General features: G+C 47.7%; 1 protein-coding gene across 17 annotated transcripts in view; it reads left to right on the top strand.

Annotated features, from left to right (window-relative positions):
- The window catches only part of Myt1l (myelin transcription factor 1 like), a 414,622-nt gene that overhangs the window by 41,671 nt on the left and 349,522 nt on the right, over nucleotides 1–23,429 (top strand). The gene's annotated exons all lie outside the window — the stretch shown is intronic.

The raw sequence follows: 23,429 nt of genomic DNA, 5'->3' as shown, positions 1-23,429 counted from the left end.
GAGAGGGACCATGTTGACTCCCATCTCTTCTGTGGGAAGCAATGCCTGACCAGCATGGGTATGAGGCCTGCAGAGCCCTGCCACCATCTTGCCCAGCTTGCTCTGGCCTCTGGGCTTCTGCTCTCTGAATTATGAGTGGGTAGAATTGAGAAGTGCTATTCTTATCAAACAAATTGAGTCCCCAGCAAGACTGAGAGAAAGGAACAAAACTGTTGGACGGTGTTCTCTGTTTACTACACAATTAACTTGTAATTTTTCAAGAGTCATCCTTTCCCAAGGCAATGTCTCTATTCTTCTTACTTTTGGAGTCATTGTCATCAGCAATTTTCCCTATGAATATTGTCACTTGCATTGATATCAATTTTTTTTTAACTTTGGTTATTTTTTACATAAATAGTATATACCCAGTGTAGAAAAATTAGAATGTTACAATGATATATATATATATACATATATATGTGTGTGCATGTATATACAATGATAATACATATATGTTAGAATGTTATGAGATATATATTTATGATAAACAAAACACTGAAAATCTCCAAATTCAGTGAAAACCAACATTAATATATTGCTTTAAAATTCCTTGTGATTGTTCTCTTTGCACATATAATAATTAAGGTGGGTCATATTGCACGTTTTGCTCTTTGCTTTTTTTTACTTTATTCATTGCACATATCTTTCTGTATCAATAATTGCATCTCCATAACACCGTTCTTTCATGGCATGTGGCACTATATTTTGGTGCTTCTTAATTTTATATTTGATAAAGTCTCACTAACCATTTCTTGACCTAACACTCTGCTGATCACAATGATCACTGTTGAGCATTCCCTGTGGCTGGGGTCACAGGCCACATACATGGAGGCCCTGTCACCATGCCCCACTCTCTGCTGTCCTCTGCTGCCTGTCCCGCCAGTGTCAACACCGCTTGCCAGTCCACGCTTGAGGGGTCTGCCACTCCAAGGGACTTTAAGAAAAAAATACATATCAAAATTTTAATCTTTCACTTCCTTGTTCGTGTATAAAACCAACACAAAGTTCCTTCTGTGTGAGCTGGTTGTGCTACAAGTGCTAAGGTGCCCACGACGGGGCGTGGAACCCACTTCCGTGTCACTCTTTTGTAACAGAAGCCACACTTACATGAGGCTCTGATATGTAACATGAGATGCACTACAACAAATTTGCTTTAAAAATATAAACCCAGAATGAGTCATTTAATACAGTGACCATTATGATTCTCAATGCTAAACAGCAGGATCCACCATACTCTAGAGACACTATGTCCCCAGGCTACCACCCATGAAAAGTAGTTCTTTAAATTACCTTGAATATTTCCACGAGTGGGTTGGCTCAAAGAGGCAGCACCTTCCATCCCAAGATGCATGATAGCTGAAAAGCTGGTCCATATTTAAGGGCACCTTTGTTCTGCATTTACCATCTGGAGAGAGACAGAATTAGTGCATGGCAGGTCAGTGTTCAGGACCTGTTGTGGGCCCACGGGAGTTTCTAGTTCACATGACAGTTTTTCAATGTTGGTGACAGTTGTCGTGCTTTTCTAACTATTTAGACTTGACAGTTCACTCATGCAAGGGAACTGAACCATTGCCACACTCAGCCTGCTGAACACCTATAAAGTAGCAAGTGTTAGCCTTGGTTCTTGACCACATGTGTCTGCTGTCCAGCAAGTCTCATAACTGGCCAAGGGGACATAGGCATCTGCTCTCACCATTGTACAGAGAACCAAGGATTACACTAAAAACAAGTCACTTGCCTGGGATCATGAGTAGTTTGTTTGTAGTGTGACACGAGATGTCTTCCCATGGTTGTATAAACCACAAGACACTCCTGACTTGAAGACTGGTAAACCTGGCCTGGCCTCCCATGCTGACTCCTTAGGCCAGGACTGACTGCCTGAGCCCAGGTCACCAGAAGCTAGCTGTTGTGCTCTCCACTACTACTTCACTTCTCTCTGTAACACTACCATTGAGCATCATTTGCATTCCGTTTACCCACCATTTACACATGGAATCCCAGACTGGGGCCCAGAGCTCCAGGAGGGCTTGTTGGCTGCAAGATTCCTCTCTGCTTCCTAGCAGGTCACACTGTGCCATTCCTGTGGTCACATCCCAAACACATACATGGTGAAGGTGTCACGAGGTGGGAAGTGGGTGTGAATTAACTGACTCAATCCTCAAGACAGAACTCAGGTAGAATTATGGCCACCCCACTTCAAACAGAAGACAACCCGAGGCCAGCCAAGAGTCTGGTGACTTGCACAGGCAGAGCCTGATGAGGGGCACCCAAAGTCTGAGCTTCTAACTGCTCTGTGCTGTGCTGGGCAGCAGGTAAATGACTTCACTCCACATTTTAAACCACAAAGTCTCTCATTCAAGTGTCTAGCTTAGAGATAAATGCCTACTGCCAAGCCAATTTTCATACACAAAATCATAGAAGCACAAATCACCAATGACTGATCCTTGGGAGCTGTTCAATCAGGACAGGTAAAGGAGGCTACACAGGCTTTTGGGGTGGAGTCACCAAACATGCTATCAGACAAGCATGAACATCATGTGCTGGAAGTCCTCCAGACAGAAAGAGACACTTCTTAGAAGAGCTAATATCTGCCTTACCAGTCTACAAACACACTTAGTTGTTTGTGCATATTTTCTCTTTATTTCTGTTTTCTGATCATGGTGCTTTATTTCGTCTTTTCTTCCTTCTCTGGTGCTCCCTTTTTCTCCTTTCCTTCCTCCTGCTGCTGATCTTATGGTGAGTGGCTGAATCAGGACAGCATTCAGTATGTCAACAGGTATCCTTTCCTTAAGCCTTTTGACAGTAGTCACCTGAAGGAGTAACTCGGAAGCATGGGGAAGGAAATTTTATTATAAAACCTCAAACCAAGCTGGGTATGGTGGCTCCTACCTGCAATCCAGCTACTTCAGAGATAGAAATCAGGAGAGTTTTAGGCCAGCATAAGCAAAATGTTGGGGCTGGTGGAGTAGGTCAAGGGTAGAACACCTAGCAAGGGTGAGGGCCCGAGTTCAACTCTCAGTATCAAAAAATGTTTTAAAAAGTGTTGCAAGACCCTGATCTCACTAATGGCTGGGAACAGTGGCACAGTGGTGTACTCCTGTCATCTCAATGATGCCAGGAAGCAGAAATAAGAGGATCAAGGTCCAGGCTGGTCTGAGCACAAAGTAAGACCCTGTCTCAAAAATAACCAAAGCACAAAGGCCTTGTGGAGTGACTCAAGTGATAGAGCATCGACCTAGTAAGCCCAAGGCCCTGAGTTCAAACCCCAGCACTGCTAAAAAAAAAAAAGCCTCAAGCCATACAAGTAGGGAGTTTCTCGCTGTACCAGAAGCCTGCAGTGGGCTTCCAGAAGCACAGCTGTTCCGGTACTAGGAACAGCAGAGGGCTAGGGAGGGCTGCACAGGATCCACTGGAGAGATCTCTGCTGTCATTGTATCAGTCTGCGAGGCTTGGGGCAGGCTGAGATAGTCCAGTGATTAATGATTTCCTCTAATGCCCCATCTCAGGGACACGGACTCAGGGAAGGAGGGGTCACAGATCATCTTTGGTGCCCTGAGGAAGGTGCTTCTGTTGCTGACTGAGAAGCCTTCCTGGACACAGCAGGCCAGTGGCCCTCTGATTAAGAAGGTTAAAACAGGGAGAAGAAAAAGGTCTTTTGCCTTTCAGAAGCTCCTGCCTGTGTCCACCCCTTCCCTTTCCTTGACTCTGTGCTCAAGGGGACACGCTGTATCCTTTCATCTTCCACCACCATTCTTACTTGCTTCTCTTTACCCGAAACACAGGTATAAAACACAGCCAGAAAAAGTGAATTCAGACATTCTAGTTATACCTAAAGTTACAGCTTCGCTACTTAAAATATCTACATGGCATCAAAGAATTAGAGTCAGTCTGCAGGTATGCTGAGTAGAGATCCCTGTTAAAAGATAAAGGTTATGTTTAAGAGAAGCACGCTGAGGCATTTCTAGATGCAATGATTTCTGGGGTTTCCTGAAATACAGACATGGTTATCTGACCAGGATACGAACGACACTGGCAGGTGACACTGCTGCGGCTGATGATGTTCTTCTGCCGGCCTTCCTGCTTGCTGAAAGCTTTCCATATTAAAATGTTTCAATGAACGGGAAGTCACGTGACAGAAACTGAAGCGGCGCCTGCCAGGACCAGGATGGCGGGACAACTGTCCCCTCTGGGCCTCAGGACCCCAGCTGGGGAATGCGAGCCCACGGGATCCTTCGGAGACTGCAGGAGTAACTGCATGCGTCATGGTGCACGCACGTGGTGTCCACGTGGGGTACAAAGCGCACGCACGTGACGCCCACCCTATGCACGTGGAGCACGAAGCGCACGCACACACGTGACGCCCACCCTATGCACACGGCGCACGCACGCACGTAATGTCCACCCTACGCACGTGGAGCACGAAGTGCACGCACACACGACGCCCACTATGCACACGGCGCACGCACGCACGTGACGTGCACCCTATGCACACGGCGCACGCACGCACGTGACGTCCACCCTACGCACGTGGAGCACGCACGCACGTGACGCCCACCCTATGCACACGGCGCACGCACGCACGTGACGTCCACCCTACGCACGTGGAGCACGAAGCGCACGCACACACGTGACGCCCACTATGCACACGGCGCACGCACGCACGTGACGTGCACCTGTCGCACCGAGCGTGCGCAGCCGGGCGTGGCTGCGGCCGTGCACCGCCCCCCAGGCCGCCGCTCGTGTTTTCTGCTTCTCTGTGGGGTTTCCTGGACGTGACTGAGAGGGACGACTCCCTTAGCTCTTTACGTAAGGCGGTTTGGGTGGAGCCAGCGGAGCTGATGCAGTGGTGGCTGCGCCGTCACTGGTTTCAGCGGATGCATTTCCGCTTCAGGAACCGGCTTTTCAGCTCAGGTTTTTACATTTGCGGAGGGAGCAGCCCGTGCGGTGGAGCTCGCGTGACTTTGGGGTTTTCTGTGGCACGGGGCGGGCGACTCCCGTGTCTTGTCACGAGCGCCGGGGTTTCTCCGCCCGTCGTGCTGGAAGGGCCGTGTGGTTGCCGCGTCCTACGGCCGTGTTCTTGTCCCGGCTCAGTTCTGAGGCCCGGGCCCTTCCCATGTCGGGAACTTGAGCAACTTCATTTCCCAAGGAATGCGCCCTTCCTGGCTGACGGAACGGCCCTCTGCGCGGCTGGATTCGAACTCAGGGCCTGGCCTTGCTCAGCGCGCGCCCTGCCGCGCTCTCTGCCTCGCTTACTTTTCGGGGATGGTCTTGCCCTTTGCTCCCAGGCTGAGCCGGAGCACCGTGATCCTCCTGTCCATCTTGCCCACACACCTGGCTGACGACTCAGATGGGGTCTTGCTGACTCCCCGGGTGGCCGCACGCGGTTCTCCTGAGGGATGAGCCACAGTGTCGCCTCTTAACTGGGCCCTTTCTTCCCTCCAGTGTGCGGCTCTCTACACCACCTTGGATCCAGTCATTGTTTCAGCCGAGACAGCGCCTTTATCTTTGAACACCACTTTGTGGGAGTTGCTGGGCCAGGTGTGGAGAGGAAATGAGCACAGATCAAGCATTCTGGAAAAGTGATCAGAGTTTATCAGATGACGACAGACACAAATAATGAAAGGTTGATGCTTGACCAAGTCTTGAGCTCCAGGGAAGTGAGTGCTGTTCATTTTGCTAGAGAGACCCCCCCCAACGGCTTCTGGGAAGGGCGTGGATGGAACAGGCTTTGGCATCTGATATGGAGGAAGGGAATATGGGAAGAAGAGGAAGAAAGGGGGTGAAACGTGAAATGGAAATGGAAATTACATTCCTGTATCCAGAGAGGGTGAGAGCCAGCGAATTGTCAGTCTACAGTGAATGAAAAGCAATGTTAAATTTCGTCTTCCTGTCCTCCTCCTCTATGGCTTGGTAGCTAGACTGTTGCTTTACAAGACCCCTCCCCAGCATTACGAGCCTCAGGAAAGTGCCAGTATGACCAAGGAGAGGTAGAAATAGCAGATGATGGGATCTGCTCTAGGTCTCCCATCCTTGAGTTTGTAAAATTGTCTCTCCGAGGCTGTAAAGGGACATGGTTGACTAACTGCCAGATTTATCCAGAGAAGCTGACTGATACGGACAGGGAGAGTAGGGAAACCTCACCTGGCACCTGTATGCTGGACCTCCCTCATCCAGTGCTCCTGCATGGGGAGTGCTCTTGGCGAGTGTGCTGGGCAGGTGCTGGTGGCCCTGGTATCTGGGCCTGTGCTCTATGTGATGGTGTGTAGGAGGTCTGGTTGCGTGTCTTGCATTACTGTGGCTTACTGACATGCATTAAAGACAGACCTTAATCTCAGCAGGAGATGAGGCTTCTAACAAGTCTGCAAATAAGATTCAAATGCAAAGCGGTGCCATCAAGAACATTTTGGACAGGGGTGTAGTTCAGTGGCCAAGCTATTGCCTAGCATGACCAAGGCCCTGAGTCTGATCCCCAGCACCACCAAAAACCATTTTGTGTCACAATTGTGTAGCTAGTTAGTGTTGACTGTTTCTTTTAAAAATAAGCTTTAATTACAGGAGACCTTCATTCTCAGTCCATTCCCCTTAGTCTCAGAAATCATTTCAGAAAAAAAAAAATCAAGCCCAAGTCTCCTAGAACAAAATGCCTATAGTACTGAAAATAGAAGGTACAAGTTTTCACATATGAGCAGTAATTAAATATATCCTTTTCTCTGTTCTCCCAAATTTTTGGTGGAAAGTTTAACTTACGTGCCAAATAAATTCCGATGACATTAATGCCTGTCCTTTCTTCCTCCCTCCCTATGTTCCTGCTTGCCTTCTTACTTCTTTTCTTCCTCCTTTCCCTCACTCCTTCCTCCCTCTCCTCCTTCCATTTCCCCCCTTCCCTCTCTTTCCTTCCTTCCCTCCTTACTCGTGTTTGCCCTTCTCCTAGAAGAGTATATATTTGAGTTTGGGCTTTATACTCATCCTGTACTTACTCGGTTAGCGTTCAAGGATGTGTGGCATTTTTTAAAATTTTAATGAGAGACAAGAGATTTTAGATACAGAAAGGAATTAACTTCTGGTTTTCACCCACAGTAGTCCTTTAGGTAGATGGGTGAAGAGCAACACTTTTATACAACCCTCTCACCTGCTGATGTTCACAGAGCAGTAGAGGCAATTGTCTTTTTATAACCAAATTCCCTCCTTAGTGATCTTCAGACTCATAGCACACCAGCCCTAATGGCTTGAAGCTGCCCACTATGCAGCTACACAGAGGCCCTGGGTCAAGCTGTGTGTCCCACCTTCCCTAGGCAGGTGCATCCTGAGAGCATCTGGTTGTGTCCACCTCCACAGGGCCCATCTCTGCCTAGCATGGAGACAAAGCCTGACCTCATGGGGCCTCTGTCGAGGAAGGGAGGCAGTGCCAGTCCTTCTGCTACAGTCCATTTAGCAAGACACAGATTGTAGGACTGTAACAGCACTGAGATGGCCCGTGAGCTCCACTTTTCATCTTGTATTCTGTTGTTTGTCAACATTTATCAGCTGATCAGTCTCAAATGTTTTAATCCCTGTGCTGAACATTTCTTAGTTTTTATCTTTCTTTCACTATTCAAGATTTTTTTTCTCAGTGGATAAACATTTTCAGGTTTAAATCATTTATTCCTTTGCTTAGAAAGATTAATGCGTATACCCTGAACTCTAAGAATAGACTGAAAAATAAAACAAAATACTTGGCTCTAAGGAGCACACATCTTAGCATGTGTGTATTTGGGAGGGCACCATAAGTAAATGAATAAATTAAAATGTATTGTGTGTGATAAGCCTGTGAAGAAGAACAGAGCAGGATGGGAGAGAGTGTGGAGTGGTGGATAAAGGGCAGGCACTCTTCCTTACACAGCCATGTTACAGGGTCTCATGAACAGGAAACTGCACAGGGCTCAGGAGATGACAAGAAAGTGAGCCTTGTAGGTGTTTGGAGAGGATCCCAGGCAGCCAAGGGAGCTGTGCAAAGGGCTTGTCTGGAATGGTTAGCAATAACTAGACCACGGGCACTGGAAGAAGCTGCAGGGAAGAGTGAGAAGTGTAGCAGGGCTGGGCTGCAGATCACTAGGGCATGAGCAGGAGAGAACTTGGTTCACTGTGAGTGAGACAGGAAGCTGCTGGAAAACCTTGGGGTGACAGGTGATCTGGTGGCACAGACACTGTGAGGGTCACCTGGCTGCAGGTGGGAAAGGAGCAAAAGCACAGCTGTTAGAGGAGGTAGGAGGCCATGACTTCAGTGAGCAGAGGCAGGACTAATCTGGACAAGAGGGGGAGTGGTGGAGAGGCAGGTATGGTTGGAGCACAAGAGGACAAGGGACATCAGGGGGCTGAGGAAGACACTCCCTGAGTTGCAGAGGACTGAGGGAGGAGGGTCTGCAGGGAGATGGGTTCAGTTTTAGACAGTGCCAGGCAGGAGAGACACCTTTCCATTTCTAGTGGGGATGCAAGGCGTGGTCAAATATGTGGTTCAGGAGATAAGGCTGCTAGACTGAAAGTTTGGAGCTATCAAGTAAAAGCCATGTGTGAGCTCACTGAAGAGAGTAAGAGATTCACGGGGCAGCAGGGCAGGGGTGGAGGACAAGGGCAGACAGAGGGAGGGATGATTCTGCAGGTGCTGTTGAGCAAGGATTTGGGCGAGACCTGAGCATCTGGCCTGGGATATGGCCATGACTGGGGCAGGCCAGCCTGGACCACTTCAGTGATCACAGGGCCATAGCTGGAGGCCAACAGGAGGTTTGTTTTTATTTATTTGTTAAAGAAGGAAAATAAGTATATTTGTGTGAATATAGCATAATGGAACCCACTAAAAACTTGAAAAAGAGAGGGAAGGAGGGCAGTCAGCTAAAAAAAGTAATGGGGGGGTGAATTTGATCAAAGTACATCATATGCATGTAGCTATCAGAATAAAACCCTTTGCACAATAAATTATGCTAATACAAATTTTTAAAAAGGGAATTAACCCAGCCTAGAATCATGGAATGGAAAAAGACACAATACAGAGAATTAGTGCCATTGGGGCACTAACTCCAGGAGTCGGGGTGGCAGTCTGGGGCCTGGAGTTCTCACTCCTGTAGCGACAGTTTGAAGGGCTATTGGTGGCACTGTTGCTGAAGGTGAAGAAGGCACAAGAGAAGCTGCCTGGAGCAGGATAACCTCAGACCTCCACAGAGGGAGGAGACTGGACCAAGACCGCAGATTTCTGAAACAGTGGAGGGGAGGCTGAGAGGTGGGTACCCGATTGCTCAGGGTCCAGAGCCGCCAGGCCTCACCTCCTCAGGATGGTCAGCAGTGTAAAGCGGACAACCCATGGGGTGGGGAGCATCCTGGGAGCGTGGCTGTGGTTCAGCCAGGGCTGGAGGACATGTCGTCTCTGACAGTCAGTGGGTCCTGAGGCAGTGGTGGTGAAGTGGGGTTGGAACAGAGAAAGCACTGGGAAGAGAGTCTGAGTGATGGGTTCCCTGGCCATCTGTGGCTTCTGGGTGAGGGAGGGGTCACACAGGCAGGCATGAGGCCAGGAACCAGCCAAGCCAGCACTGTGCAGAATCACTGGACCCAGGGTGTCCCCTGTCTGCAAGGGGAACAGAGGGAGTTTCAGTCTCTGAACTTCTCTGAATTCTGACATCTCCCTTTGCAGTTTCTATTTATGAATCAGTGAGTAACAAGGCTGCTGCTAAGAGCTGCCTGGTGTATCCCCAGAGTTCACACGAGAAACCCTCTCTCCCCCCGGGTGGCTGCACTGGAGGTGGGCCTTTAGATGACGTCATAGGAATGGAACCCTAATCAAGCAGGCTGTGTCTTGTAAGACCAGAGCCTCTGGCATGTGAGGACACAGTGAAGGCAGCCAAAAACCAGGAAGGGGCCCTTACAGGGCCCTTGTCAGGTATCTTGATCTTGGACTTCCAACCTTCAGAACTGGGAGGAATATGTTTGTTGCGTAAAGCCCCAGCCTGTGGCTTTTCATTATGGAAGGTGCAGCTTAGCCAGGCAGCAGCATGTGAGCCCGTGGCTCCCTCAGGGAGGTCATGTCATCTGGCACACTCCACTTGTCCTCTCTAGGACACGTCTACCTCCAAAAACAAGTGCAGCCTGGACAGTGAATTCCTAGTATTCAAACAGGATGGGCTTTTCAACTTATACCTTCCTCTTGGGGCACTGTTGATGGTATGCATGAACCTTATTTTATATGTGCAAGAAAGTGTCCCATTCACTGGGACCAACAAGTCCATGGCTCCATGGAGCCATCCTGAGTGGGTGCTCTTGGTTTTTCTTGGAGACAGTTTCATACTTGGGCTCCTCAAAGATTTAATTTAAAAACTACACTCTTAGCATTGTATTCACTTGTGGCTTTGAACTAAAAAGAAGCAAGAAGTTCTGTGTTGAAACCATGTGAGTAAGACATAAGACTTCAAAAGTGAGATTCCATAAAAACACACACAGGCACAGGCATGCCATCTGTAAGGGTGGGATGCCTGCACACTTGCAGAACGGGAGGTGGGATGCTTTTCAACCAGACCCGACCACACTGGCTGCATGCCTTAGCGCTGTCCTCTTAAGAAGCAGGAAAGGGAAAAATAGCCCTCAGACCCTTGGTCAGATCCTTGCCATTGGTTAGGAATTTGTATCTTTGGACAGCATAGAGTCAACTAAATGATCAGGAAGGGAAGAGAAATGAGCAGGGGTAAGCTTCAGCTAACTCTGAAGGGAGGAGCAAGGTTGTGATAGGCAGGCTGCAGCCTTGAGCCAGCCCAGCAGCATGTGACATCTTGACCAAACTGGGTGGAGACACCAGGCACTCAGGACTGGGCTACTTCCTGTTTTTTATTATTTTGCCTCATTGTATGTTGTCCTCAGAGTCCTTTTAAGGCTCTACTGTCCTCGGAGTCCCAATTAAGGATATTGGTTGTAAATTTTTCTTTGCTTCTCTCTGTCATCTTTTGGGGCAAACCTCAAGTTTGACTTAGATCTGTGATTTATGTGACAGATTGTTTCTTTCCCTTCTTCTTCATCCATCCCTCGATCTAGCACATGGTTAGAAACTAAAAAATACATTTGCAAAGGGAATAAATAATCTTGTGTGAATATTGAAAGAACCTTGCTGGTATCCGATGGCACATGAAAAAACCCAATCCAAAGCTCTCCATCTATTGCTGTGAGTAAGCACAACTAGTCTGCTCAGGCTGCTGTCACGAGATACCATGTGCTGGGTGACTTAGTGACTTAGCCAGTCACTAAGTTTCTCATGTTTCTCATGGTTTCTCCAAAACCAAGAGAAGTCCAAGATCAGGAGCCAGCAATGTGGTGTCTGGAGCACTTCCTTTACTGACTTACAGATGGCTGTCTTCTCATTGTATTCTCACCTTGAAGAGAGGGCTGACTCATTTCCTCCTCATAAATGGCACTGATCCTATCATGGGGACTCCATTCTTACAATCTCCCAAATGCACCATCTCCAAGGACCATCATGTTAGGGCTTCAGGATACAAATTTTGGAGGACACAGCATTCATTCCATAGCACAGGTGCACATAAACACACAGAGTCAAATTTCTAACACACACACACGTGTATATAATATGCAAATATATATGTATGATTTGTGATAGTGATTGAAAGTCTTTAATGCCTTTGGAGACCAAAAAAGTGCTTCATGATCTGGGTGTAGCAAGAGATAATTCAGGTTGAGAGACTCAAAGAGGATTGGATTTATGCAGATAGACCTACTGAGCTTCAGCCTTCTTGACTGGAAGAAGGCCATTCAGGCAGAGAATAAAAGGGATCAGAGCAGGTCAGAAGCCACAGTTTGCTGGGATTTGGGACAGAGGAAAGGGTGGAATGGCAAGTGTATGGCACCATGATGTAGAGGAGCCGTGAATGCCTAGCTGGGCAGCAAGGGTTTGCTATGGTGTATGCTGTTGGGGACTAATAGAGATTGCTGAGCTCCTGTGTGGCATGTGGTGGTCTCTGTGTAATCAGTAGCTCTCCATCACAGGTCAGAGGCAAATGCAGCTAGAAATAACCTCAGCGAGGATAAAACAGAAGACAGGCAAAGGACAGCTGGCAATAGGCTTGACCTAAAGTCTGCCTGCGTATATAACACTGTCAAATCCATGACTTCAGTTAATCTCCACGCCTGGTAAAGATGGGGAATTGAGTCCTCATTTGTAGGACAGGGAAGAGACTGAGAGGAGCTAAGGCACTGCTGCTCAGAGTGAGATCTGCAGCGGAACAGGGTCACAAACTCTTTCTCACCCACTGTGTCCAGATAAGTGCAACTTGGCACTGAGGTGACTTCAAATGGATGGTCCTTTTGAACAGCTTTTGTTGCACTTCACAAAACAATTGGTCTAAAATAATTGTACTGGAATTTTTAAAAAGCCATTTCCCATCAGTGCATAATTTAGGGAGCAGTGAGTGGTGTTCTTGTACGGACTGGTCACCAGCCCAGGAGCCTGCATCATTTGCAAGAGCTGAGCTGATGCAAGAGACAGTCATCATCCCCAGTATCTAAGTGCCCCATGGAGTCCTGCCAGTGAGCAGAGACCTGTCCTGGGATGAACTGAGGCAGGAGTTAATCAAAGTGTCGCTTCTATTTGCCTTGTGAATGGTTGTTTGTTTTTTCTCCTCCCTACAGATTTATCTGCATAATTATATTTTACTTAGGCTAATAATTAAATGAGTCTGAATTCCCTGAACATAAAATGCCTAATTTGGGGCAGGGGTGTTGTTAAGTTACAGAAAGGGGAAGCCAGCCTAGGATTAACAACTGACACGGGTTATCTCCCAGGCTGGAAGCACACATCAACAAGAGCTGGTTATTAGATGCCGGAAATTAAGGGAGAGTAGAATTCCTCTGAAGGATTTTCTGGTATACTTCCCAAGTGAGCTGATTACCGTTGGTTTGCATTTGTCACTTTGTTATTCACCACAGTGGTTTCCAAACATTTCCCCTAACTCTTTAGGGAATTAATGTTGAGCAGTGGATTTGGTTATACCTACAAGTATTTTTTGAAATAAGAAATTCATAAATAATATTTGTAAGCTATGGCTTGGACTAAAGGTGGAAAATTCAACCTTAATAATACATTTTGAATTTAATCAAAAGTGTTTCAACCCCATCCCCCTGTCCTTTCTCTCTTACCTGCTGTATCCCCATTCAGGAAAATTGGTCATTCTATGTGCAAATTCACAATGATTCTACTCATTTCACTGATTTTTTTTTTTTTTTTTGGCGGTGCTGGGGCTTGAACTCAGGGCATACACCTTGAGCCACTCGTCTAGCTTTTGTTTTGTGAAGGGTTTTTTGAGATACAGTCTCATGGACTATTTGACTGGGCTGGCTCTGAACCTTGATCTTCCTGATCTCTGCCTCCTGAGTAGCTGGGATTACAGGCATGAGCCACCAGTGCCTTGCTTCACTGATTCTTTATGACAGAAGTAAAGTTTAGAGTTGGGTTACTTTATTATATCCATGTTTTTCATCATCCCTCATTCCTAGTTAACAATGACAGAGAGTGTCAATGATTATTTGGAATTCAGAAAATAAAATACTTTTAACTAGAATAGGTATATGATTGAATCAGATGTATGTGGGTTTACTGGAAGTTCAAAACTGGCTTTGCTTTATACTTTTCATTGAACTTTATGTGTGTTTTTACCACTTTGGAATTCCACTTACTGTTTCCCCATTTTGAATGCCAGCATTCACAAAAAGACTGAATCCTAAAGGAGCTTTCACACAAGACAGTCAGAGCTGGATTCATAAGTGTGCAGTGGTTGGGTGGTGGGGGGGAGGCCAGGAAGCTCCTCTGAAGCCTCCATCCTTGGCCTCTTCTCATTTCACACACTTGCTTTAAGTAGGCATCCACACGTGAGTTTGACTCTTCTGCAGCTACATTGTGTATACCTGACTGTAGCTCTCCTGCAGTATTTCTACCTGGGTGCCCCATGGGTGCCCAGGGCCACATGCAGCCTTGCCCCACCCAATCCTCCTCCAGGTTGAGCGCATACTTGGGATGTGCCATCCTTCCTAGCCTGGTGAGAGTGGAGCCGGCTCCTCTGCGCCTGGTGCCCTTCTCCCAACAGTAGTCACTGACGAGACCCCGGGTCTTGTATCGGACGGATGGTTCTAACCTGGTGCCTTTCTGACCCTCCACCCCTCACTTCTGCCAACATGATCCATCATCTCTTGTAGCTGGCATATTCCCCACTCCCAACCTCAATAGCAGCTGACGTGGTTGTCACTGTGGACGCTGCTCCCTCCTGAAACTCTTGCTGTCCAACTTTGTTTCACAAAACCAGCTCCCTGGCATCACCTGTTCCCCAGTGCTGTCTGCACATGTTTTGTTTGGTACCTTTCTGGGTCCCATCTCCCACCTGGGTTACTGTGATTCACTTGGTGGAGGACAAAGTCCCCATCCTGCACACTCTTTCTGTGCCACTCTGCTGACCCAGCTGTGACCCCGTTCCTTCTGCCAGTGCACCTGGCCCAGGCCTCCTGCTCAGGCATCCTAGGTGTCCTGTGGGTCTCAGCCCCAGGAGCTGAGCATGGACAGCCTTAGGCCCTCTCCAGAGATCAGTGCTTTTGCTACTGCATCTTTGGTGCTTAGCCTGTCCTCACTGCACACATGGTGTACCTACTGAGATCCTGCCATGCAAGTGGTGTGCACACGCCAGCCCTCCTGATGTGCGTCCCATGGGCTTTTTGCTGCAGGATGCACTCCCATGGGGAGCAGGTTATTTGGGCAGGGGCAGACAGTGAAGTAGAGGATGTGAGTTTAAAGCCATGTTCCACCGTGTAGTATCTCTGAGCTTTGTTAAGTGACTTCCCCGAGAATCACTTGGTTCATCTACAGAATGCAGATGGTACAATTCCTCCCTCACAGAGCCATTGTGACAATCCAGTGAGACAGGACTTGGGAAATGATGGGACATCCTGGAGTATTCTGTGAGGCTGTTAGGACATGGCACTGCTGTTAACCATCCAGAAAACCCCTGTCTGGGCATGAGCCTGCCCACTGACCAGACCTACCAAGGACTGCAGAACACACCCCCACTGAAGAGCTCACCTGCTTCAGTTTTTCGTTGTCTTGTTAAGGTCCCTCCCTTCCTTCCTGTCCTATCCAGAGTGAACACGGAATTTCTCTCTGCACACTGCGAGTCTCTCTTCCTGCTCTGCACTGCTAGATTGAATGCTTGTTGCGGACCTGTGAACCTCACATCCTTGGGATGGGCATCTCACTGCGAGGCACAGGACTGGAAGCCAGAGGGTCTGCTCGGGGTCACACGTGTCAGAACCCAACCCTCAAGGACAGCCCTCCACCCACAACACCATCCATCCCAGCTGATGCAGCGAGGCAGCCCCTCCTGTGCCCTGTTTTCACTACGATTCCCCTGCATTGGAGCCCAGAGTCTCTATCCTGCTGTAGTGACAACAGCTGCCTCTTACACAGTATTTCCTTGTACCACGCAGTAGGAGGTGTTTCAATAACATAATCTCATTTAACTCTGATGGCAATTTTAAAAGTTATATGCCATTATTCTCCCTAAAAAGACACTAGGCCAGCATAGTGGCTCACATCTGGAATCCTGTCTACTTGTGAGGTGGAAATCAGGAGAACAGCAGTTCAAGGCCAGTTAGTGAGACCCCCATCTCAACCAATAATCTGGGCATGGTGGTACATTCTTGCCATCCCAGCTATGGGAAGGTGTAAATAGAAGGAACTCAGTCTGAGTCCCCAGGCAAAAATGTGAGGCCCTATTTGAAAAATAACTAAAGCAAAAAGGGTTAGAGGCATTGCTCAAGTGGTAGAGCACCTGCCTAGCAAGCATAAGGTCCTGAGTTCAAACTCCAGTACTGCAAAAACAAAACCAAACAACTGAACTTTAGCTACTCACATTTCATGCTCTTTCACTCATGCTTTACTCATCTTTCTGTTCCCTTTTGCATGTTAGTAGTGTTTAAAAATAAAAGGTGCTGAGTTGATTTGCATCTTCTGGGTCTTGCTGTTTCATAGTCTCCCTGTCCAGTAGCAGGACCAAGAGTCAACACCCAGAGCTCAGCTTCAGTGCCGACCTTCCGGTGCCATTCAAGTCCTGGCTCCCATCTGGCCAGAGCAGCGTTCAGCACACACATGAACCCTCACACCAGGCACAGCGCCAGGGCTCATGTCCCATCAGTGCCATAAAGGAAGTGAAACTGAGCCTTCAGGAACGGGCATGTCACTGCACTCTTCAGCTGCTTCGTTGTCGTAGGTTGTAGGGAAGATGGCTGTGACCTCATTTTCTCAACTTTCTGTCCTACATAAAGTGACTCACAAAGCCGGTTCTCTTATCACTGCATGTTTTGGGGTGGGGTGGGAGGGCTCAGAGCATGACATTTCTACTGATGTCACAGGACACTGTAAAGAGGAATAAAAGAAGACTCAGCTGGCCTGGCATTGCTGAGCTCTGGGCCGGGTGGGGCTGTGGAAGGAGACACTGAGTCTCACAGGGGCAGAGTCCCTCCCGCTCAGGCTGGCATGTGACTGAGATCCCGAGACACAGAAGGAGAGAACAGTGGAAGACCCCACCACAGCCCCAGATGAAGAGGGACTTTGGTCCAGTTCTGGCTCTGCTCTATGGGGCTTTGGCCTGGCAGGCTCGGCCACCAAGCTCATCTTGCCAGTGAGCAACAGGGGTAGTAAGACTCACCCCAGAGGGTTGTTGTAGGGTTGTACAGGCCCAAGGTGTCAGGCCTGACAGTGTGGACACGGTCCCCCCTCCAGCTTCCCCGGTGCCTGCAACATGCAAGTGCTCTGAAAGGTCTCGTGGGTCTCCGGGGGTGCCAGAAGGCCAAATCAGTGCTGCTTACCAAATCAGCTGCAGCTGGCGGTGCCCCTCCTGAGCTGCCTACCAGGACCCTGGGCCATTAACCTTGTGTCTTGACAGGAGCAGAGGGCGGCCAAGAAGTGGAGTAGCCATAGAAGGTGCTGGAAGCCCTGGTGCTGCCTGTGGTACTGTCCCGTACTGCCCAAGGTCTATATGCAAGGGCCTCTTGCGCAGGTAGTGTGTGTCCATGTGGCAGGCTACCTGCGCCACATGAGCTCTTTGTTCTCTTGTGTTGGGGTGACCTCCTCCATCAGGAGTGTGGTCTTGATGCATGGTGCACTGTCCTATCCTGGACCCTAGACAAAGGGCAGCCTGAGCCCACAGCTGGGAGGGGACAGTGCTGCAAGAGCTCTACCTGCAGATAGAACTCCCTTTCCCATCTATTTAGAGTTGTTATCATCATGCTCAGTCCCTAAATGCTGCAGGAGGACAGCTCAGGGAAGCAGTGATCAGCTATTTAGTAAAAAATGGAGCTGTGTTTGGCCATCCAGGGATGGCTACCTTCTCCAAGGACAGCCATGGTCCTTGCTCTAAAGTTATTAGCTTCCATGTGTTCTACATTTGAAAACTTTGTTTTGTTTTTCATTCTGCCTTTTGGAGAAAATTACTTTGTTTACTTTGTGCTTTTTTTGCCCTTGGTTGTGGACTTAGATTTTTTTTTCATTACCTGTGATGAATGTGTTTGTGCCTTCCTCTCTGGTAGAACTCAGAATCTTCCCCTGGATGTGGACAGGATTTATCTGGTCACGTGATAGAATAGAAGCTGTCAAATCAGCAGCAAAGATGGTCTGGTCAGGTCTTGCCGGGCAGTTCCACAATGTGAGTGGGGACGTGTTGCTGGCAGGATGTCACAGCCCACTGGAAAGTCCAGGGAGATTTCAGGAAGTGAGAGGGCTCAAGAGCAGGAATCTCAGGGGCCATCCATTCACTATTTTACCTCAGAGCTGTTGCTTTGTGCCTTTATTTCACACTATGTGTCCAGGGTTTCCTGTGGGCAGACCCCTTCAAGCTGCTGTGACTCAGGCGTGGGAGAGACGGGGGCACAGAACTTCCATTACTCTGCAGTGACTCGGTTCCATGGTGTTTTTATTCCAAATATCCCTTTATAGAAACAATTATTAAAGTTGTAGCTCATTCCACCAATTTATTTCTCTGGGGTTTGAACTCAGGGCTTCAAGTGCTCTACCACTTGAGCCATACTCCCAGCCCTTTTTGCTTTAGATTTTTTTTTTTTTCAGATCTGGCTTACATTTTTGCCTTGGCTGCCCTGGACCTCAATCGTCCTACCTATACTTCGTGTGTAACTGAGATTACAAGTTTCTCCAACCATACCCAGCTTATTTGTTGAGATGGGGTCTCACTAGCCTTTTTATTTGGACTGGTTTGGATCTTCAATCCTCCAGTAGAGATGTGCACTCCCAAATAGGTGGGATAACAGGCTTGAGCTACCATACTTGGCCTATTCTCTTAAGGAATGAAGGATGGTCTCCTTTCTGGATGGTTCCAGAACACTTCCTGATGGTGCCTGGCACCTGAGGTGGCTTTTACCTGTCTCCTCCCAGTCATTCAGCTGCTCATTGAAACTTTCGTGGTTTAAAAGATGAATACAAATTTAGGAACTTTTTAACTATGGAAATTGTTTTCATGTGTGCCCAACTGTCTTACTTACTTCTGTATAATTTAATCATATTTTAATTCTGCTGTCTGCCTTATTGGTTAATCTGGAAATCCTACTGGCCAAGTCCCTATTGATGGAAGTTTTGAGGACTTGGCCAGGGAAGAAAATTCCATTTCATCCCAACCTGGAGGGGGCGGGAGGGAGGGAGGGAGGAACAGAGTGAGGGAAGGAGGGAGGACCTAATGCCTGGTGTCCTGGGCCTAAAATCTTCTCATTCCATTCAGTCCATTCCGCTTCTACTGAACAGCAGCTTATGACACAGTTTTGATCCCAGCTCAGGGTATCTCTTCTTTATTTCCGATTTGTCTAAAAGACTGTAATCAGATTTCTAATGCAAATGAACAAAAATATCAAAGGACATAAGTATCCATTAGAAATGTACTTTTCTGTTTTGCTTTAATGTTTTCAAGAAAACAAAATGGCAAGAAATTACCGAAGGACAGCTGGCAATTCTGTGGGAGACATGTTTTGGAAAGGTACACATGTGCACACATGCACACACGTGCACACAACCCAGCTGGGAAGAAGGGCAGGGGAAGGGGTGGACCCTGGGACAAGGGATGATGCCCGTGTTGCCTGGCCCTGATTTCCTGAGCTGGGGTGTGATAGTGCTCAGGGTGTCCGACTGACCTAAGTACAGGAGCTAAGAAGTAAAGTTAGTCCTGAAATAATAGTGGGAAGCTCCTGTTAACCAAATATCAAGGATGGGCTCCCAGGAGGTGTGTATTTCAAAATGTGGCAGAATTTCCCAAGAGAAGTGCTAGGAGCCTTGTCTCCGAGCACATGAAATGACAAAGCATTGAAAATCCCCACCTTCTCTGCTGGATGGAACCTCAATCTGGTTCCAGTTTGGGGTCAACGTGGAACTATAAATAGGAAGCAAAGTGAGGGTCATGTCTTTCAGGAAATTTAAATAAATCAAGAGTGTGGATAATGTAATAAGATAATTCTACAGGAGTTGAGCTTCTGTGAGATGGACAGAAGTGAGTAAGATGCACAGGTAGAGAGACGGACAGTGTGCACACCTCCACTGACACGGGGACTTCACCTAGAGTAAGGTGCCATTCTTCTGCCCTCAGCATGAGTGCTTCTGGAGCTCTTGAGATCATGAGAAACCACAACCCTAGCCTTAGGGTTCTGGCTGGATGTCATGGCTACACGGTGAGACATCATTCTGACTTGAGACAGTAAAGATTCCTGGTGTTACTTACAGCTCACGCTCAAGTCAACGTATGCCTTGCAAATTTCAGTTTCAGTCACACGTTTTATTGGTGAGGTCACTGGAGGCCCAGATAGACTGAGGCAAGAATTTTCCAGGGCCACGTGATCATTAGGGAGGAACCAGGTGTGCAGTCAGATAAATTATCCATCCTGTTCTTCCTGACGATGCACTCCCTGTACTGGCAGCAGATTTGGAAGTCGTGGGAGAGGACTGGATCTCAGGCATGCGGAGGACCATTGGGCAGCACTGGGCTGGGTGTGCAGGACAGCCTGAGTGGGGTGGGAGGGCTGCTCCTACTCTGAGCCAGGCTCTGTTGGAGGTCAGAGAGGAGCCAGATTGAAGAAGTTACATGGGATTTGACTGCCCCCAAACAGGTTCTTCATAGTTGGGGTGATTCTATCTTCAATGGAGCTCCTAGCCAGGGTTCCCAACATCTTTCTTTTCGTGTAAGTGGATTAAACTCAGGAAAGTTAGAGAACTTGACCTGGCCCATTAGCTAGAAGAGCGATGGGACTCAAACCCTGGGCTTCAACCCAGACCTGCCCAGCCCTTAAGGGGCTCCATCTTCAGCCAGCTGTAATCAGCACTTTGCGGGACTGGACTCAGCTCTGGCTGTCCTAACAGATTTGCAAGCCCAGTTTCCCCAGTGAGGACACATTCTGGTAGGTTTCTCTTCTAGGTCTGGTTCAGATATGATTTACCAATAGAAATTGTTTATACTTATGGTTTATATTGTTGTGATTTGAAGTAGGTGTGATTGTAAAATGATTACCATAATTAAGCTAATTAACACATCCATCCCCCGCACAGTTACCTTTATTCTCTTAGCAAATGTCAAATACATAGTGTGGCTTTAGTAACTGGAGTCACGGTGCCTTGCAGTTGATGCCCAGAACTTACTTTTCCTCCTAACTGAAATGTTGCATCCTTTGAGTGATACCTGAGGTCTCTCCATGTCTCCCCCCACCAAGGACCTGGCAACCTCTGTTCAACTTTCTGTTCCTGTGAGTTGGAGTTCCGGGTTCCACACTGAAGTGAGCTCATCGGGGTTTGCCTTTCTGTGCCTGGTTTATTGCCTTCATCTTAATGTCCTCTTGGTGTGTCCATGCTGTCTCAAATGACAGGGTCTCTTTGGTCAGACCAAGTGGCATTGCACTGTGCTCACATCCTCCTTACCTGTCCACCTGCTGAGGGACACTCGGTTGTCACATGGTGCCACGTGACCTGTATAACCCAAGTGTGCAGCTTCCCCACTGCTCCGTGTCAGAGTGAGCTGTCAGATGACAAGAGTAAACACTTTTTGAAATGTTAGACCTACAGAGAGATGGTTTTCCTTCCAGGACTCGCTCTTACTTTTCGTTAGCATTTTCACTTTCTGCTTTCCTCATGAATTTGCCAGTAGAAAAGGGAGTAATTCCTAGGTCTTGCAGACCCATGAGACTCCTGCAGCATGTGGTGCTCTGAGCCTTTTGGTGCAGATGACATTAGGACACGGGTCACCCGCAGGAGGGCAGTGCTGCTCTGTGGAGTTGGTTTTCCTGATTCCAGGTTCCCTTGTGAAAGTTCGTTTTCACTTGGAAAGTCAGCTTTGTATTTGTGAAGAGGAAGGCTTGTTTGGAGCACTTTCATGTGTTTCTTACTGGGCTTCAAGTTGAAACAATCTAGGATGTTCTTAAAGCCATCAGTTTTCCAATTGTTGCAGGGGCTTCCTGGCTCAACCTCTTGTAAAGATGTACCCATGTTTGCTCACTCAAACCATTTTATTTCACTACAATATCTTTACCATCTCTGACTTAAAATATAGCCTGTGTTGCACACACTATTTCTGGGGACTCCAAGGGCCACTGCCATCCACTAGAGCAGTAGAAAGAGTAGAAAGCAAAGACCTATGTGCTCTAACCAGAGACTCTACGAGAGGTAGGACATGTTGGAAGGTTATGGAAACATCTGTTTCAAATATGAACTCCAAGTTCAAGGTCATAATGGCAGATTGAATGTCACCTGAGTGAATTCTTGTGGTGTGTGAAGTGTCAGGAGGGACCTGTTAGTTTAGTTAGGGCGATGACTCCCTTCAGTGTTGTAGACGGGGTCCCATGACCAGCCAGTGGCATCATGTGGGAATTTGTTTAAAAGTCGGATTATTGGCCCCACCCCACATCTACAGAACCAGAGCGGGGCAACGTGTGCATTTTAGTAAGATCTCCAGGCGAAGCAAAGTAAAGATTCAAAATCATTGTCCTTTTGTAATGGTAGGGAGGCAGACCATATGCACACATGTAGACTACCTGTACATTTATTAGTGTGTGGACACATGGAGGGTGTGGACACACTCACACACTCACACAGACAGCAGACATCTCTGTGTCCAGTCTTCACAAGTCCACCAGGGCTGATGTAGATGTCTATGCCTGTACTTCTTATTACAGCTTTGACTGCTCTGTCAGCACTACCTGCTACACAATGCATTTGTTTTTCTCTCTTTGAGCAATTTTTTTTTTACTTCATGCAATTCAGGAATTGTGTTAACTGTCCTGAACTCAGTTTGTTTTCCTCCCTTCGTGCGGTATTCTCAGGATTATCTCCTCTTTGGACTTTTGTTTCCAGAGAAATGATTGAAAATAGGAGTTGGCAAACTTTTAAGTAGCAGAGAGTGAATAGTTTTGGAGCTGGGTTCACCTGGTCCCTGTTAGGACTACTCAGCTTTGCTGAGCAGCAGTAAGTATCCTGAATAACATGTAAATGAGTGGATATGGTCATGCTCCCATAACTGTGTTCACAGTCACAGATAGCACCTGGATTTGACCTACAACCTCAGTTTGCCACCCTCAGTCTAAGACCTTGGCCCACTTTTCTGAGAAATCTTAATCTTCCCACTGGATCCTGTTACCTTAGCAAGTATGGTGACCACGTGGATCTGGACCTGCAGACCAGTCTAGCCTCAGGCCCCTTTGAGAGCTGGGCACATTGGCCCTCGGGAGCTTTCTACTCACTGCTGCAGCTGGAAATCTGAATCTGTCCACCTGTGCTTTGTTGTGCCCCAGGGTGGTTTGGGAGACTTACAGAAGTAATGACCAATCCTCCTATGTGTGGCCACACCACAGGACTTCCTCTTTGGAAAAGGAGCTGTTCTGCATCCTGACAGGAACAGGAACCTTGAGACTCAGCATTTGCAGAAGCTGCCAAGGAGCAAAGCTGCGTTCTTGGCACAAAGCATTGTGGTCTCAGCAAAGGGAGCGTGTCCCCCACTGTCAATTCAAAAGGCTCCTAGGTACAGGCCCTAGCTACGGTCCAGGTGAAGGGCAAGTACATGATGGTACCGACATCACCTTCTTGGCTGGCTTCACTTGACGGCACTTTCTCTAGTGTGGGAATGCGTGTGGCTGGGACAAGCCCCATCTAAGTAGGGGGTATCATGGGCATGCACGTGGGCAGACTGGATGCTTGGCTGAAAACTAGGGAATGGACCGGCATTGCTTCTGCAAATATTTTATGCTCAAAGGACTCGGATTTTTAGAAAATAAAATTCTTGATTAAAATCTTTTGAAAATCCAATGGCAAATGGGGATTGATTTAATTACTGTTCTCAAAGTAATTTGGCTCT

Source organism: Castor canadensis, chromosome 12, assembly GCF_047511655.1.
Source record: "Castor canadensis chromosome 12, mCasCan1.hap1v2, whole genome shotgun sequence".
Lineage (NCBI taxonomy): Eukaryota > Metazoa > Chordata > Mammalia > Rodentia > Castoridae > Castor > Castor canadensis.
The sequence above is the reverse complement of the archived record's forward strand: the minus strand, read 5'-3'. Positions and strand labels throughout refer to the sequence as shown.